Source organism: Bolinopsis microptera, chromosome 13 (assembly GCF_026151205.1).
Source record: "Bolinopsis microptera isolate Bmic1 chromosome 13, MBARI_Bmic_1.0, whole genome shotgun sequence".
In the NCBI taxonomy this organism is placed as follows: Eukaryota; Metazoa; Ctenophora; class Tentaculata; order Lobata; family Bolinopsidae; genus Bolinopsis; species Bolinopsis microptera.
This window is the reverse complement of record NC_087084.1, coordinates 13672979-13690653: the sequence shown is the minus strand read 5'-3', so window position 1 is coordinate 13690653 and position 17675 is coordinate 13672979. Positions and strand designations below refer to the sequence as shown.

Here is a 17675-nt window from a genome sequence, read left to right as displayed (position 1 = left end):
TATACTGATGCTGGGTAGGTCTATGATTTTATTTGGCTACAAAACTTAATTTAACCTTCTGGAAGAAGGATTAATTTTTATATTTTTATTAATTTTTCTGCCGCAAGTTTTGGCGGTATTTTAAAACGTCAACAATTATTGTAAAAATATGTACATCAGGAATCAAAGGACTTTGGATGATGATTAAAAAAACTATTTATAAGTATAACTTATTTTCAATGTTAAATGTTGTGAAAATTTCAGGCGTCATACTAATTGTAATGTGTAGGCTAAGTTCTTAAGATTTGCAAAGCAAATGATTGTGTTTCATTTTCACTGAGATTTAGGTTCAACAACAGCTTAGTCTTACCTGCAACATTATTTCATGCGCGGCCCATGTGTTAACGGGGATACTCGTGAAATATTTGTTCCAAATATTATAGTTATACCGTCGAAGAGTCGCGCTATTGTCCATTGTTAAATATGGACTAGCCCGGCCGAGTTGTCATACGTTGTATGATCCGCCGCGCACGATCGAGTGCCCGGCTCTTTCACCTATACGAAGTAACCAATTAGGGCTATTAAATGCCGAACACAAGGATATTTCGTATTTGGATCATATGCCTGCAGGCTGTCTGTCGCTTAAGACCATGGTCGCTCTTAACTGAGCGATAAGTGACGTTAAGTGAGACCGTGAGCACCACTTCTTGCCAATTTGCTTTTGAATTAACTTAACGAATTATTTCGTTCGAACTTAACTTATCAGTTAACTCACAAGACTTGAGCGTCGCGCAGGACACGAGCGTGCTGAGCCTGGAGAGAAACTCACTCTCGGATGTGGAAACTTCTCGAGGCTCTTCCGGCGACTGTGACACTTCTGTTGATGCGGAGAGATCGCGTGTCAGATACCTTCACATCATGTTGATTGTAAAGCCTCATCGTTATTCCGTTCGTTTTGGATTCAAAGTGATCAAGCAAAAATGTTAAATAATATAGCCAAATCTGAGAACTTTTCATTCCGATTGATTATAATGTCTTCGTGCTAAGAGTCTGAAAGATCTATCTATAGATCCTGGGAATGAGAGTGTTTACTCTGTTCGGTACTGCGGCAAGCTGTTTAATTGGTTCTAGTTTTCGTTGTGTATTATTATTGTCACGTGATCATGTTGAGGAGCTGCCCCTTTAAGAATATGTGAAATATTGACCTCCAAAGTACTAATACCATGATAACAGAGATTTGTCTATTTCAATTTTGTTCCTTCCAAAAGGCCACGAATGGTTATATGATACATGAGGGTGCTCCAGAATTAATGCACCTGCGAGTTTAATATGGCATAAATAATAGTTGAAAATATGTTTTATACCCTCCATGTATAGAACCTACAGATTTCTACTTTAATTCTGGATCATTCTGTTCGTTATCTAGTGTGAAGTATAGGTTTGAGATAGGGTTCTTCCTTAAATCACAAACTTTTACTCCGTAATTATTCGTGACGTAGGGTACCGTGTTATTACTGTTACTGTTACTTAAATTATCATATTTCGTTACCATCATTTTACAAGCTCAATCTTCATATCAAGACGTGTTAGTTACGTCAATTTCATTACCACCCATTATGGAGGTTTGATTCAATATTCAGATTGGCTGTTAAATAGTTACCGTCTCATTCATAATGATAAAGTTGTGAGGCTGAGAGTGGGGTTACTCCTTAATCTCTGATCATTTTAAATATCCAGATCGGCCGCTGTGGTTACAGACCATGCGCCGTGTATAACTTATCGCGTTTAACGCTTATATATGTATAATGTTTCGTTGTTACTTATTTGATCACAATATACTGATGCTGGGTAGGTCTATGATTTTATTTGGCTACAAAACTTAATTTAACCTTCTGGAAGAAGGATTAATTTTTATATTTTTATTAATTTTTCTGCCGCAAGTTTTGGCGGTATTTTAAAACGTCAACAATTATTGTAAAAATATGTACATCAGGAATCAAAGGACTTTGGATGATGATTAAAAACCTATTTATAAGTATAACTTATTTTCAATGTTAAATGTTGTGAAAATTTCAGGCGTCATACTAATTGTAATGTGTAGGCTAAGTTCTTAAGATTTGCAAAGCAAATGATTGTGTTTCATTTTCACTGAGATTTAGGTTCAACAACAGCTTAGTCTTACCTGCAACATTATTTCATGCGCGGCCCATGTGTTAACGGGGATACTCGTGAAATATTTGTTCCAAATATTATAGTTATACCGTCGAAGAGTCGCGCTATTGTCCATTGTTAAATATGGACTAGCCCGGCCGAGTTGTCATACGTTGTATGATCCGCCGCGCACGATCGAGTGCCCGGCTCTTTCACCTATACGAAGTAACCAATTAGGGCTATTAAATGCCGAACACAAGGATATTTCGTATTTGGATCATATGCCTGCAGGCTGTCTGTCGCTTAAGACCATGGTCGCTCTTAACTGAGCGATAAGTGACGTTAAGTGAGACCGTGAGCACCACTTCTTGCCAATTTGCTTTTGAATTAACTTAACGAATTATTTCGTTCGAACTTAACTTATCAGTTAACTCACAAGACTTGAGCGACGCGCAGGACACGAGCGTGCTGAGCCTGGAGAGAAACTCACTCTCGGATGTGGAAACTTCTCGAGGCTCTTCCGGCGACTGTGACACTTCTGTTGATGCGGAGTGATCGCGTGTCAGATACCTTCACATCATGTTGATTGTAAAGCCTCATCGTTATTCCGTTCGTTTTGGATTCAAAGTGATCAAGCAAAAATGTTAAATAATATAGCCAAATCTGAGAACTTTTCATTCCGATTGATTATAATGTCTTCGTGCTAAGAGTCTGAAAGATCTATCTATAGATCCTGGGAATGAGAGTGTTTACTCTGTTCGGTACTGCGGCAAGCTGTTTAATTGGTTCTAGTTTTCGTTGTGTATTATTATTGTCACGTGATCATGTTGAGGAGCTGCCCCTTTAAGAATATGTGAAATATTGACCTCCAAAGTACTAATACCATGATAACAGAGATTTGTCTATTTCAATTTTGTTCCTTCCAAAAGGCCACGAATGGTTATATGATACATGAGGGTGCTCCAGAATTAATGCACCTGCGAGTTTAATATGGCATAAATAATAGTTGAAAATATGTTTTATACCCTCCATGTATAGAACCTACAGATTTCTACCTTAATTCTGGATCATTCTGTTCGTTATCTAGTGTGAAGTATAGGTTTGAGATAGGGTTCTTCCTTAAATCACAAACTTTTACTCCGTAATTATTCGTGACGTAGGGTACCGTGTTATTACTGTTACTGTTACTTAAATTATCATATTTCGTTACCATTATTTTACAAGCTCAATCTTCATATCAAGACGTGTTAGTTACGTCAATTTCATTACCACCCATTATTGAGGTTTGATTCAATATTCAGATTGGCTGTTAAATAGTTACCGTCTCATTCATAATGATAAAGTTGTGAGGCTGAGAGTGGGGTTACTCCTTAATCTCTGATCATTTTAAATATCCAGATCGGCCGCTGTGGTTACAGACCATGCGCCGTGTATAACTTATCGCGTTTAACGCTTATATATGTATAATGTTTCGTTGTTACTTATTTGATCACAATATACTGATGCTGGGTAGGTCTATGATTTTATTTGGCTACAAAACTTAATTTAACCTTCTGGAAGAAGGATTAATTTTTATATTTTTATTAATTTTTCTGCCGCAAGTTTTGGCGGTATTTTAAAACGTCAACAATTATTGTAAAAATATGTACATCAGGAATCAAAGGACTTTGGATGATGATTAAAAACCTATTTATAAGTATAACTTATTTTCAATGTTAAATGTTGTGAAAATTTCAGGCGTCATACTAATTGTAATGTGTAGGCTAAGTTCTTAAGATTTGCAAAGCAAATGATTGTGTTTCATTTTCACTGAGATTTAGGTTCAACAACAGCTTAGTCTTACCTGCAACATTATTTCATGCGCGGCCCATGTGTTAACGGGGATACTCGTGAAATATTTGTTCCAAATATTATAGTTATACCGTCGAAGAGTCGCGCTATTGTCCATTGTTAAATATGGACTAGCCCGGCCGAGTTGTCATACGTTGTATGATCCGCCGCGCACGATCGAGTGCCCGGCTCTTTCACCTATACGAAGTAACCAATTAGGGCTATTAAATGCCGAACACAAGGATATTTCGTATTTGGATCATATGCCTGCAGGCTGTCTGTCGCTTAAGACCATGGTCGCTCTTAACTGAGCGATAAGTGACGTTAAGTGAGACCGTGAGCACCACTTCTTGCCAATTTGCTTTTGAATTAACTTAACGAATTATTTCGTTCGAACTTAACTTATCAGTTAACTCACAAGACTTGAGCGACGCGCAGGACACGAGCGTGCTGAGCCTGGAGAGAAACTCACTCTCGGATGTGGAAACTTCTCGAGGCTCTTCCGGCGACTGTGACACTTCTGTTGATGCGGAGTGATCGCGTGTCAGATACCTTCACATCATGTTGATTGTAAAGCCTCATCGTTATTCCGTTCGTTTTGGATTCAAAGTGATCAAGCAAAAATGTTAAATAATATAGCCAAATCTGAGAACTTTTCATTCCGATTGATTATAATGTCTTCGTGCTAAGAGTCTGAAAGATCTATTTATAGATCCTGGGAATGAGAGTGTTTACTCTGTTCGGTACTGCGGCAAGCTGTTTAATTGGTTCTAGTTTTCGTTGTGTATTATTATTGTCACGTGATCATGTTGAGGAGCTGCCCCTTTAAGAATATGTGAAATATTGACCTCCAAAGTACTAATACCATGATAACAGAGATTTGTCTATTTCAATTTTGTTCCTTCCAAAAGGCCACGAATGGTTATATGATACAGGGTGCTCCAGAATTAATGCACCTGCGAGTTTAATATGGCATAAATAATAGTTGAAAATATGTTTTATACCCTCCATGTATAGAACCTACAGATTTCTACTTTAATTCTGGATCATTCTGTTCGTTATCTAGTGTGAAGTATAGGTTTGAGATAGGGTTCTTCCTTAAATCACAAACTTTTACTCCGGAATTATTCGTGACGTAGGGTACCGTGTTATTACTGTTACTGTTACTTAAATTATCATATTTCGTTACCATCATTTTACAAGCTCAATCTTCATATCAAGACGTGTTAGTTACGTCAATTTCATTACCACCCATTATTGAGGTTTGATTCAATATTCAGATTGGCTGTTAAATAGTTACCGTCTCATTCATAATGATAAAGTTGTGAGGCTGAGAGTGGGGTTACTCCTTAATCTCTGATCATTTTAAATATCCAGATCGGCCGCTGTGGTTACAGACCATGCGCCGTGTATAACTTATCGCGTTTAACGCTTATATATGTATAATGTTTCGTTGTTACTTATTTGATCACAATATACTGATGCTGGGTAGGTCTATGATTTTATTTGGCTACAAAACTTAATTTAACCTTCTGGAAGAAGGATTAATTTTTATATTTTTATTAATTTTTCTGCCGCAAGTTTTGGCGGTATTTTAAAACGTCAACAATTATTGTAAAAATATGTACATCAGGAATCAAAGGACTTTGGATGATGATTAAAAACCTATTTATAAGTATAACTTATTTTCAATGTTAAATGTTGTGAAAATTTCAGGCGTCATACTAATTGTAATGTGTAGGCTAAGTTCTTAAGATTTGCAAAGCAAATGATTGTGTTTCATTTTCACTGAGATTTAGGTTCAACATGTAACGCTAACAGCTTACCTGCAACATTATTTTATGCGCGGCCCATTGTTAACGGCTGATAGTGACACTCTTGTCCATCGTTAATGGACTAGTATAGCCCGGCGCGCGCTACTTCGTAGCACATTTCGAGAAGAAAGCGCGAGCGGCGCGCGCTACTTCGAAGAAATTTAGAAGAGTAAAATCAAAAATACGTCAACGCGCGATTTAATTGACGATTGATGTCAATTCATTGCAGCTCGGCGCGGCACAGTAGCCGATCTTGCTGTGATTGGTGATAAGCCTCATTGAGTGCGCGGCACAGTATATAAGTAACGCATCGCGCTACAACGCGCGATATACCATGATTGTCCACTGAGCCATGTCCAAGCTTCACCTAACTATGTGCTTTCGCGCCACTGCGAGCGCGCGCTACTGCAAGCGCAAGGGCTCTGGATAGAGCAATGTCCAAGCCGAACTGCGAAGGATTGACATTTGACATTGACCATTGTTCTTCTTTTGATTGGTCGGCGTTAACGGGTGATACTCGTAAAATATCTGTTCCATATAAACGACGGTCCTGTTCCAGGACCGTCGAGTCGTCGACGAGTCCAACTCGGCGCGCGTCCTGGTAGGTTGTAAACCTACAAGGTCGGCGTCGACAGTAAGCCTTCCTTACGGTGGCTTTCACAACTCGTCCCCATTCTCCAACTCCTGCTGCCGGAGAGAGAGACTCCCAAATTATATACCATAAATATATTAACAATTAAACATAGATATCGACAACAGACTCCGAGAGTCTTGAAGTTCTGTTACCACTGCCCCTGGTGCAACCCCGCCGGGTTAACGACGGAGAGACAGGGACTTCCAGGGGAGGTCATGGCCTGCTACGTGCTACTCGTAGGAGTATGCTATGTTCCTGTAACGTCACTGTATACCGCTCCTCTATCGTTGTTTTGAGTGTCCGATCCAAAACCAAATCTTAGGGTACACGAGACGTGGAAGCCTGTGAGCGTGTTAGAGTCTGTTAAGTGTTAGAGTCTTAGGGTTACACGAGACATGGTAGCCTGTGAGCGTGTAGACCGCTCCTCTATCGTTGTTTTGAGTGTCCGATCCAAAACCAAATCCTAGGGTACACGAGACGTGGAAGCCTGTGAGCGTGTTAGAGTCTGTTAAGTGTTAGAGTCCTAGGGTTACACGAGACGTGTTAGCCTGTGAGCGTGTTAAATCTTGGGGGTACACGAGGCGTGGTAGCCTGTGAACGTGTAAAATCCTGGGGTTACACGAGACATGGTAGCCTGTGAGCGTGTAGACCGCTCCTCTATCGTTGTTTTGAGTGTCTGATCCAAAACCAAATCCTGGGGTCACACGTCATGTGGGCGTGTTAGTTTCCTGCGGAAGGTGTTATTTGCTTGTGGGAAAAGCGGTTATGCTGCGGTTCTAAGGTTAGTAGAGGCTATTAGAGCCTTTCCTTTGTTGTAGAGATGGCTAGTCTAACCTTTGCATAGGTTAGAAACACCCATGTTGTTAGAAACACCCATGTTGTAGCGCGATGCACTACTGGGTCGCGCGCGCATCCAATAATGCTTCTCGCAACCTTCCGTAGATCGGCGAGATGCACCACTGGGTCGCGCCGAGCTAGGAAGGGTTGACATCGTCAATCAACTGCAAGTGCAAGTGTGTTCATTAAGTATTTAGAGTTCTGTAAAACTGCAGTTACAATTGTGCAAGAGTATTTTTAGTTTAACTAGGTAGTGCGCCATCGACAGTGAGCCGCGCGTGCCGACTGTAGCTAATTTCGGCCAGCACAGTTTTCTTCAAACAAATAGATACTGAGTTGATTGACGATGTCAATCCGTCGAGATCGTTTCTTTGCGAAGCAGAGCAACGATCGACGACGCGAAGCAAAAATGCTAGTTCGCGCGGCGCGTCGAAGCGGCGAAGTCCTCCAAATATTGAGTATCCTTCCCAACCTCCAATTGCAACAAAAATTGGTAAGCTTACTCATAGACTTACAAGGAAAGTGTCCGAAAAATTTAAAGCATATCCAACCATCAGACATTATGTTACAGCTAAAAGCATCGTATTTTGCCCCATTTTGATCACTATATCAACTCCGATATCCATCAAATTTTTCGGACAGTTGTGAAAGTCCTATTGGAAGGTCGTCGCCAATTTCCAGAATGATCTCATTTAAAGAACTCCCAGCAAAAGTTACTGGCTGGTGGTGGTACTGTAGAGTGATTTAGTACGCTCGGGTGGTACTAGAGGTGGTTTAATTTTAACTTCCTTATACGGTCATATCACGTGATCGAGACAGTTTTTCGCCTGTATCTCGTCAGGGGAGCATTTTAACCCTATGTCATGGGGGGTGATTCGGAATCAGCGTCCGAAAATACATCGATTGAAGTTGGTTTCAACTGTCGGGGGCCCTTTTAGAACAATCTCGAAGATCGACTGTAGAGTGATTTAGTACGCTCGGGTGGTACTAGAGGTGGTTTAATTTAAACAGACGGTTTGACCTCGCGCGCGACATTAAGCATGATTTGCACGCGGGGCGCATTCCAATCTTCAAGCAGCCAGCACGTGACACAATTCAGCCAATCATAGTAAGGAATCTGCAAAGTTAAAGTTGCAAACTTTTGATCGGCCCAAAATGACTTTTCTGGAGATTTGTAGATAACTCCTAATCTACGTTGTTTTAAATGTTCCCCCCAATTATTTATACAGCTTCCCTACTGAAAGCTGTAGCCGGTCATTCTAAAGACAAAACTACCAAAGAGGGAAAGAGAGTAGAGCTAAACTTTAAGATAGCAGTTGATCAAAGCGATCAGAGCGATCAAATGGATCAATGGACAACAGTTTGATCACTATAGTGATATTGTATTCTATGAGAAGCAGAAGGAGCTTAAAATTCTACCTATTAGATCTAAGTTCATCCATAATTCAATTACGCTCTTCTATAAAATAGTAAATGATTTGGTAAGTATATCTCTACCCGAATATATTACTGTTGTTGAAGCTGGAACAATGAGGTACACAAGGAGCACGGCGTCAGTCATTGAAGGACTTGACACCAGGCATATTCAGGGTATTTGGCTAAATTGGGCCTAATTTGGACCAAATATGGGCGTGGCTGCCCTGCGGGCACCGTTTGGCTGTTGGGGTCCGGGACTCCCTCAAAAGTTCGGTCACCGCGGTCCTAGTTTGTTGGTCAACTGCTATCTTGAAACCAAGTTTCACAAAAAAATCAGGTGAAATTATCAGAATAAGTATAATTATCAAAATCAACATAATTAGCAAAATTAGTATAATTAGCAAAATTAGTATAACTAAAAAAATTATTATAATTAGCAAAATTATTATAATTAACAAAATTAGTAAATTAAAAATAATTAGCATAATAATCTAAATAGTATTTCGTTGACATTATCAAATAGTAAATTACACAACATTGTGGTCGCTTTCTGCCATAAATGATTTAAACAGAATATTTTCTCACTCTTTAATTTTGGCCAATAAGTTCATGTCGTGAGCCACTAATTTTGGATCTTATAGTGGCATTTTGTTTAAATGGTGAGTTTAGAAGCACTTACAGTACCTTGTTCAATTATTTATTTGTTTATCATATATATATGATTTGACCAAAACCCATAATCATGGGTAGAGTGTACCGCTGCCAGTGTCTCTCTTTTCCAAACAAAAGGAAATGATATTAATTTGAGGAACAGTCCGCTAATGCAAATTGATACCGAGAATGAAATCGGTCGCTCGCTTTTTCAAATCAATAAGCTTTATTACAATTCGTGAGCCGTGATCGAATGGAAAAAGCGAGCGACCGATTTCATTCTCGGTATCAATTTGCATTAGCGGACTGTTCCTCAAATTAATATCATTTCCTTTTGTTTGGAAAAGAGAGACACTGGCAGCGGTACACTCTACCCATGATTATGGGTTTTGGTCAAATATCATCTCTTTTTGATTATAATGTCAGGATAATTTACACAGCTAGTCGAAACTTCATTAACAAGGAGGTAATTTCGACGATTTCGAAATTCTGCCTTTGAAAACGTTTCCTTGTGTTTAGTTAGGTATATCTGTCGATAACCGACTGAATATGGCACTTTTTACTCATTCAAGTTGGCATTAAATTCATATATAATGCCATTTAAATATCGTGGAAAGCAGAATATATTCGAAATCACGAATGAGCAAAATTCTCACCTTTCGCACGTGCAAACTTTGAGCGGACGTTGCGTGCGCATACAATATTAAATCACCGTAAATTTTTGCATAGTGGTATTTAATATATAGTTTGATAAGCATGCAAAGTTTCAGAAGATTTCAAAAAGAACTTGGATCACAACGGGACTCCAAAGTTGATAAAAATCGTGAAAATCAAAATTTTTAGTGATTTTAGCTATTTTAAATCAATTTGGGCGTGTCCCCACGTGTGCAACTTTTCGATTTTTAACTTTAAAACTAGCCTATAACACAATTTACACCTTTAAGAAGCAAAATTGAGCTCCACAACCCAAGGGATAGCCCAACACCAGAGAATACTAATTCACAACTTTTGTGTTTTTATAAAATTATTCTTCAAAAAAGCACTAACTTCAATAGCAAATATCTTTATGAAGGAGTAAGGTAGGAAACTTTTCCGGTAGATTTTTAGAATGCTTGAACAATTATCTAAGGTAAAAATTTCCTCAGATTTTGAATAAAATTACTCTTTAATGGTGTAAAATCGATTTGAAAAGTTGTTGTTTTGTCAAAAATCAAGTTTTAAAAACACTTAAATTGATGACGTCATCAAGTGATGATGATGATGATAAATTATTTTTCAATATAAAATAAAGTAAAGTATAAACGATTATATTTAAAACCTGTGGTTCGAAATGACTGTATCTTTTATACTTTTGAATCTACGGACACTTAAATGTAGGCTACAATTGACTGCAAAAAGCGTCTATACATATTATTATATATCTTCACGACAATCTGTTGTAAAACAGGGGTTCCAGAAAACCTACTTCCCGATACTCCTGAAACATGAAATTTTTTTTACTGTCGACTTGGACAAGGTCTAGACGCCCTGCAAAGTTTCAGATCTCTAACTCAATTTTAACATGGTTTTTAAGGCACCTGAATATGGCGATTTTGGGTTTTTTACCTAATTTCGTATAACATGCTGGCGCGTATTTTGCGCAAATTTCTTAAAAACCTCCATATAACTATTTTTTATTCCTGTCATCTTTAACATTGAATTAGAATGTTTTGAACTTAAATGTACCTGCTGAACTACTTTCGAAAAAGTCTTAATGCCTGGAAAACAATAAAGGAGATATAATAGTATAGGGGGTAAATAGTATTGTGAATATAAGGACGACGGTAATGCTTGCCAGCATTGTGATGTATTATTTTAAGGCCTTGCTGAAATGTTTTATTCGAAAGAGAGTTGTGATATTACACATTTAATTATTGCATCTGTTTGAAACAAATCATAGTCATTACCAACGAAGTAATGTAAAACTGAAAAGTCAAAAGTAAGAAAACTATGTGCTTTTAAATTATTACTTTAAAAAAGTAATGTAAATTGTAAAGTAAAAATGTATTTAAATTTCTTATTTAAAAAAACACCAGTTAAAAATGGTAAGTAATAATATACACTTAAAGAAAAATAATCACACTTCACACAACATTTATTTTTTAAATTTCAAAATAAATCTCAAAATTTCTCGTTGAATGCCGATTTATAAAAACGTTCAATATGATTTAAAGTTATATCTCTCAAAAAAATCCGATTCCATTTATCAATCGGTTGCATTTCTTAAAATGTTAAAAGGGACACCGGTTCTACTGTTCGGTACGTGTACAATGTTTACCATCTTCAGTGGTATGTTGATACTATTACTAGTCAAATTGTTCATTAAGATAGCTTAAAATGTCTGGTTACAGCAGTATCTCACAGTGGCGGAGGTCTGTGTCTTTTCTCGTGATCTTTGTTTCAATATCATGAGGCTCGTTCCTGGATTCTGAAATGGTCGAGTGACAAAAATCTGGTATTATATATATAATAGTCTTTGGTAAACACCACAGTTCGTGTTTGGAACGTAAAAGTAGAAATGATCACATTTCATGAAATAATAATTATTGAACAGTTTGTAGAAAAATTTAAACGAGAAGAATATTTTTCACTTTTTGTACTTACTATCACAGCTGGCTAAAAAGGTTTACAAAGGGTTCACATTTTGTTTTATCAGTTGAAAGGTTCGTTCCTACTGAGTAAGGGTCTGAAATACATTGTTATAATGTGATATAATAGCAATACATGCAGATTTATCTATTTATGAAAACGTTTAAAATGATTAATCCGGTTCCATTTATCAATCGGTTGTGCATTTCTTAAAATGTTAAAAGGGACACCGGTTCTACTGTTGTAGTGTGTACAATGTTTACCATCTTCAGTAGTAGGTTGATACTATTACTAGTCAAATTGTTCATTAAGATAGCTTAAAATTTCTGGTTACAGCAGTATCTCACAGTGGCGGAGGTCTATTTTTTTCTCGTGATCTTCGTTTCAATATCATGAGGTTCGTTCCTGGATTCTGAAATGGTCGAGTGACAAAAATTTGTTATTATGTAGTTTTTGGTAAATATATGCGTGTTTTCAAATATAATAGGCGGGTGTGGTGCGGAGTTAACAAGGGTTAATTTCTATAACGATTTAAGTAAAAATGGAAAGCGGTTCAAGACGGGAGTGAAGAGGTGTAATAGTCGGTGTTCAGACCTTATGATCATGGAATGTGGTGCCTCATGGCTAATAATGACTTAATTATCCACAAAAAATAACTGGTTATGAGATTATTTGTTATTGTTTAAGAAACTATTGGGTCACCTAATGCGGGTTTTGACTCAGCGGGTAATTACTCCTACCCTTTTTAACTGCGGCAGTGAAATCCCGGCTGAAGGCCGGGTTACACTAGTATGATATAATAGCAATACATGCAGATTTATGAAAAAGTTTAAAATGATTAATCCGATTCCATTTATCAATCGGTTGCATTTCTTAAAATGTTAAAAAGGACACCGGTTCTACTGTTGTAGTGTGTACAATGTTTACCATCTTCAGTAGTAGGTTGATACTATTACTCGTCAAATTGTTCATTAAGATAGCTTAAAATGTCTGGTTACAGCAGTATCTTACAGTGGCGGAGGTCTGTGTCTTTTCTTGTGATCTTCGTTTCAATATCATGAGGCTCGTTCCTGGATTCTGAAATGGTCGAGTGACAAAAATCTGGTATTATGTAGTTTTTGGTAAACACCACATTTCGTGTTCGGAACGTAAAAGTCGAAATGATCACATTTCATGAAATAATAATTATTGAACAGTTTCTACAGTTTATAGAAAAATTTAAACGAGAAGAATATATTTCACTTCTTGTACTTACTATTAACAGCTGCCTAACAAGGTTTAATAAAGTATCTGGTCAAAACCTGGCACAACTTAGCGAGTTTAGAAGGTTTGAGATGTTATTTGTGCTCCCTAGGGTCTCTACTTCAAAAAAAATTTGGGTGGATAATTTTTTATGTTTGTTTAAACCCGTGACCACGCCCTTTTTAAAGCGTGGGAAAATTTTCCCAAAATTATTGAAATTTGCCTATAATATTTGATGGGGGTCTCTAAATGGCTTGATATGATGCCATCAGTATTACTAGAACATAATGAAATAAATTTTGGGTAAATAAAAGTGTAGTGGCACCCTGACCACGCCCATTTACACAATTTTTGGCGGAAAATTCGGAAAATTCGAAGTTGTTTACTCTAGCAGCAGGGAGGTGTTTAGTGTGTATTTAAACTGCTGAATCAAGTTAAATAGGTTATATAAGTAACTTAATTCAATTAATTGGGCATGTTGAGCCATTAGTTCAGCCTTGGGGAACCACGCCCATATTTCATATTAGGCGCGTATGTGAGAAATTTTTATCTCAGCTTCTGAAGGCCGTAGAAACTTAACTTTGGGTTTAAAATTACCGCAATATGTAAGTTTATATTGACACTATTAAGGTGCTGAAGCTCTCCAGGACTTACTTTTGGATAAAAATGAGAAAAACTGATATAATTTACTGAAGCGCATTAACAAACAAAAAACTTCCCTAGCAGCTAGGTTAAGTCAAGTAGGCACATCAATGTATAAAGTTTTACTCGACACGGTCGAGTAAAATTCGTAAGGTCTAAAGGTCATTCTGGGCTAGAATAATTTGATTTTGGGTGCCCACGTTTATCAGTAGTCCAACCCTGGCCTAGGTAGTAAAATTTCTACATTGCCCTCAGGCGCAAATATAAGATTTTTCTATCCATCTCAGCTCCTGAATATTGTAGGACTTTCAAGATAACCACAACAGCAGAATGGCCATATTGATATTTATATACAAGCTATGAAGCAGTATGGGGTCTATAGTGCATAGTTTTTGAGATATTTATTTTTAAAACATGATTTTTAAATATATCTTGCGCTTAAAAATACAACAAAGGTTCAACACTACCGCATTTATGAACCAGCACCATCACTCATCAGCTCATCTTAGAAATCACAAACAACCCGCCGGGCAGCTATCTCTAGTTAAGCTCATTTCAGTACCCGTCGACTATAATATATGCCCACTTTTATGTCAGTACAACCTCATCTAGCAAAGTCCAGCTGAAGCAGGAGGCCGACTTCCAGGTCCCCCAATTATTAGGGTCCCATGGAGATCTGATCATGTCACTAATCAGTGACGTATAATTAGTGATGTGATCCATCGGTAGAATTTAACTGACCTAGAAATGGGCGAGATACAGGGTAGAGTTCACATGTCAACTCTGTATGTATCATAGCTGTGCATTAAGAAGTAAACATGATCTTTAAGATTTGACCGCTCAGTAGTAATGTAGGGACCGTTCAACCAACATTTTGGACCGAACCGGGGCAGGAAGTGATTATAACCCTAACAGGAAGTGATTATCAGCCTAACAGGAAGTATTAACCCTAATTATAGCCCAATTAGACATCAATTACTCTAATCATGACGTACAACAGGAAACTCACCCTTCCTCTCAAAGTAACCGATACAGGAAACAGTACTAACCTAGAGGGACGCAGTGATTATAACCCTAACAGGATGTAATTATGACATTAACAGGAGGTATTAACCCTAATTATAACCCAATTAGACATCAATTACTCTAATCATGACGTACAACAGGAAACTAACCCTCCTCTCAAAGTAGCCGATACAGGAAACAGTACTAACCTAGAGGGACACAGGGATTATAACCCTAACAGGATGTAATTATGACATTAACAGGAGGTATTAACCCTAATTATAGCCCAATTAGACATCAATTACTCTAATCATGACGTACAACAGGAAACTAACCCTCCTCTCAAAGTAACCGATACAGGAAACAGTACTAACCTAGAGGGACACAGGGATTATAACCCTAACAGGATGTAATTTTGACATTAACAGGAGGTATTAACCCTAATTATAGCCCAATTAGACATCAATTACTCTAATCATGACGTACAACAGGAAACTAACCCTCCTCTCAAAGTAACCGATACAGGAAACAGTACTAACCTAGAGGGACACAGGGATTATAACCCTAACAGGATGTAATTATGACATTAACAGGAGGTATTAACCCTAATTATAGCCCAATTAGACATCAATTACTCTCATAATGACGTACAACAGGAAACTAACCCTCCTCTCAAAGTAACCGATACAGGAAACAGTACTAACCTAGAGGGACACAGGGATTATAACCCTAACAGGATGTAATTATGACATTAACAGGAGGTATTAACCCTAATTATAGCCCAATTAGACATCAATTACTCTAATCATGACGTACAACAGGAAACTAACCTTCCTCTCAAAGTAACCGATACAGGAAACAGTACTAACCTAGAGGGACACAGGGATTATAACCCCAACAGGATGTTATTATAGTCGTTAACAGGTAGGATTAACCCTAATTATATCCCAGTCAGTCATTAATTAGCCCAATCATGACGTACAACGGGAAATTAACCCTAATTCATGCCAAAGGAAACGGTATTAACCTAGAGGGCTCGGCTGTGATGATTTTAATCCTAACAGGATGTTATTATAATCGTTAACAGGAAGGATTAACCCTAATTATATCCCAATCAGCCATTAATTAGCCCAATCATGACGTACAACAGGAAATTAACCCTAATTAGTATCAAAGGAAACGGTATTAACCTAGAGGACTGCAGTGATTTTAATCCTAACAGGATGTTATTATAACGTTAACAGGAAGAATTCACCCTGATTATATCCCAATCAGCCATTAATGAGCCCAATAGTGACGTACAACAGGAAGATAATCCTTCACATCAAAGGAAACGGTTCTCAATCTGTTCTCAACTGGTCTTTGAGAGCGAATAAGAATAGAAAACAACAGATTTCGGCTATCTAGAACAGATGTGTTTCATTAGAATATGTTTACTCTTTAATTTGCTCAAAGTTAATACGAGATGACATACAAAATTATAAAATAATTATCAATTTTATAAAATCTTACAAAAATTAATTCCATGTGAAATATTAGAAGCGTCTTAGATCAGTTATAAGTTCCTGTGAACAGATGCGAACATTTATAAGATCTTGTGAACAGATGCGAACATTTATTCATTCCCTTTGAACAGATGCGAACATTTATAAGTTCCTGTGAACAGATGCGAACATTTCTTAATTCCTTTTGAATAGTTGCGAATATTTTATCTGATAAATTAATTCCGCAGGAATAATTAAAGGCAATTGTGAATATTCTAAAAATCGCACGGAATATTTTATCTGATAAATTAATTCCGCCGGAATATTTTATCTGATAAATTAATTCCGCCGGAATATTTTATCTGATAAATTAATTCCGCCGGAATATTTTATCTGTTAAATTAATTCCGCCGGAATATTTTATCTGATAAATTAATTCCGCCGGAATATTTTATCTGATAAATTAATTCCGCCGGAATATTTTATCTGATAAATTAATTCCGCCGGAATATTTTATCTGATAAATTAATTCCGCCGGAATATTTTATCTGATAAATAAATTCCGCCGGAATAAATAAAGGTAAATAAGGTTAAGAATATTTTATCTGATAAATTAATTCCACAGGAATAAATAAAGGCAAATGTAAACATTTCAAAAATCGCAGATAATATTTTATCTGATAAATTAATTCCACAGGAATAATTAAAGGCAATTGTGAATTATCAAATTCATTCTTCATTGAGCCCGGAACTGTCTTGTTAGTTAAACTTAAACGCAACAATGAATGAACCGTGGGATAATTACTAGTGTCAAAATGACTGGCCATATCCTGATAGTCTTTATACAGATCGGCAGTTCCAACCCAATATAGTAAACTATCTGTATCCGTAAAACATGATTTAATGTCAGTATATTAGACCTTGAGAACGTTATACCAGAATCTATACATGACGTACAACCGGAAACTACCCCGTCCTCTCAAAGAAACCTACACTGGGCCGATAATAATTATAAGGGGAAGTAGTGATTGTCACTAATAAGCTAATATGAGTAATTGGCCACCTTGTTCAGAAACATTAAACCTCCTTATTCCATGTGTGCAGGTAAACGAGTGACGAATTGACAGCCAAATAAAAAAAACAGGAAATGAAGGTCTTGGTATTATAGTGTACAGCGTAAATAACCCTTGTGGGTTTTTTGACCTTATTTGTTCACCAAATATTCAATTAATGCTGTGTCTAGACAAATGTAAACAATTACGGAAGGAAACTAGTGAGTCACATGTTATAATCTAACAGCGGACTAACACGATTACGGGTTTAATGTCAATAGTTCAAGGAAGTTCAAAACTTCCTTATCCG

The 17675-nt window shown here is 37.2% G+C and overlaps 1 long non-coding RNA gene across 2 annotated transcripts; it reads right to left on the bottom strand.

Moving 5' to 3' along the window:
• Positions 1-11301: 11301 nt before the first annotated feature.
• Positions 11302-13051, bottom strand: LOC134825221 (uncharacterized). 2 transcript variants are annotated; one of them, XR_010161511.1, is made up of 3 exons: positions 12952-13051; positions 12204-12352; positions 11302-12037 (listed from the first exon to the last, which is right to left on the bottom strand). It is a non-coding gene; the product is annotated as an uncharacterized LOC134825221 (long non-coding RNA). The 2 variants fall into 2 exon arrangements; XR_010161512.1 differs by having other exon boundaries at positions 12288-12352.
• Between the last annotated feature and the right edge of the window lie 4624 nt (positions 13052-17675).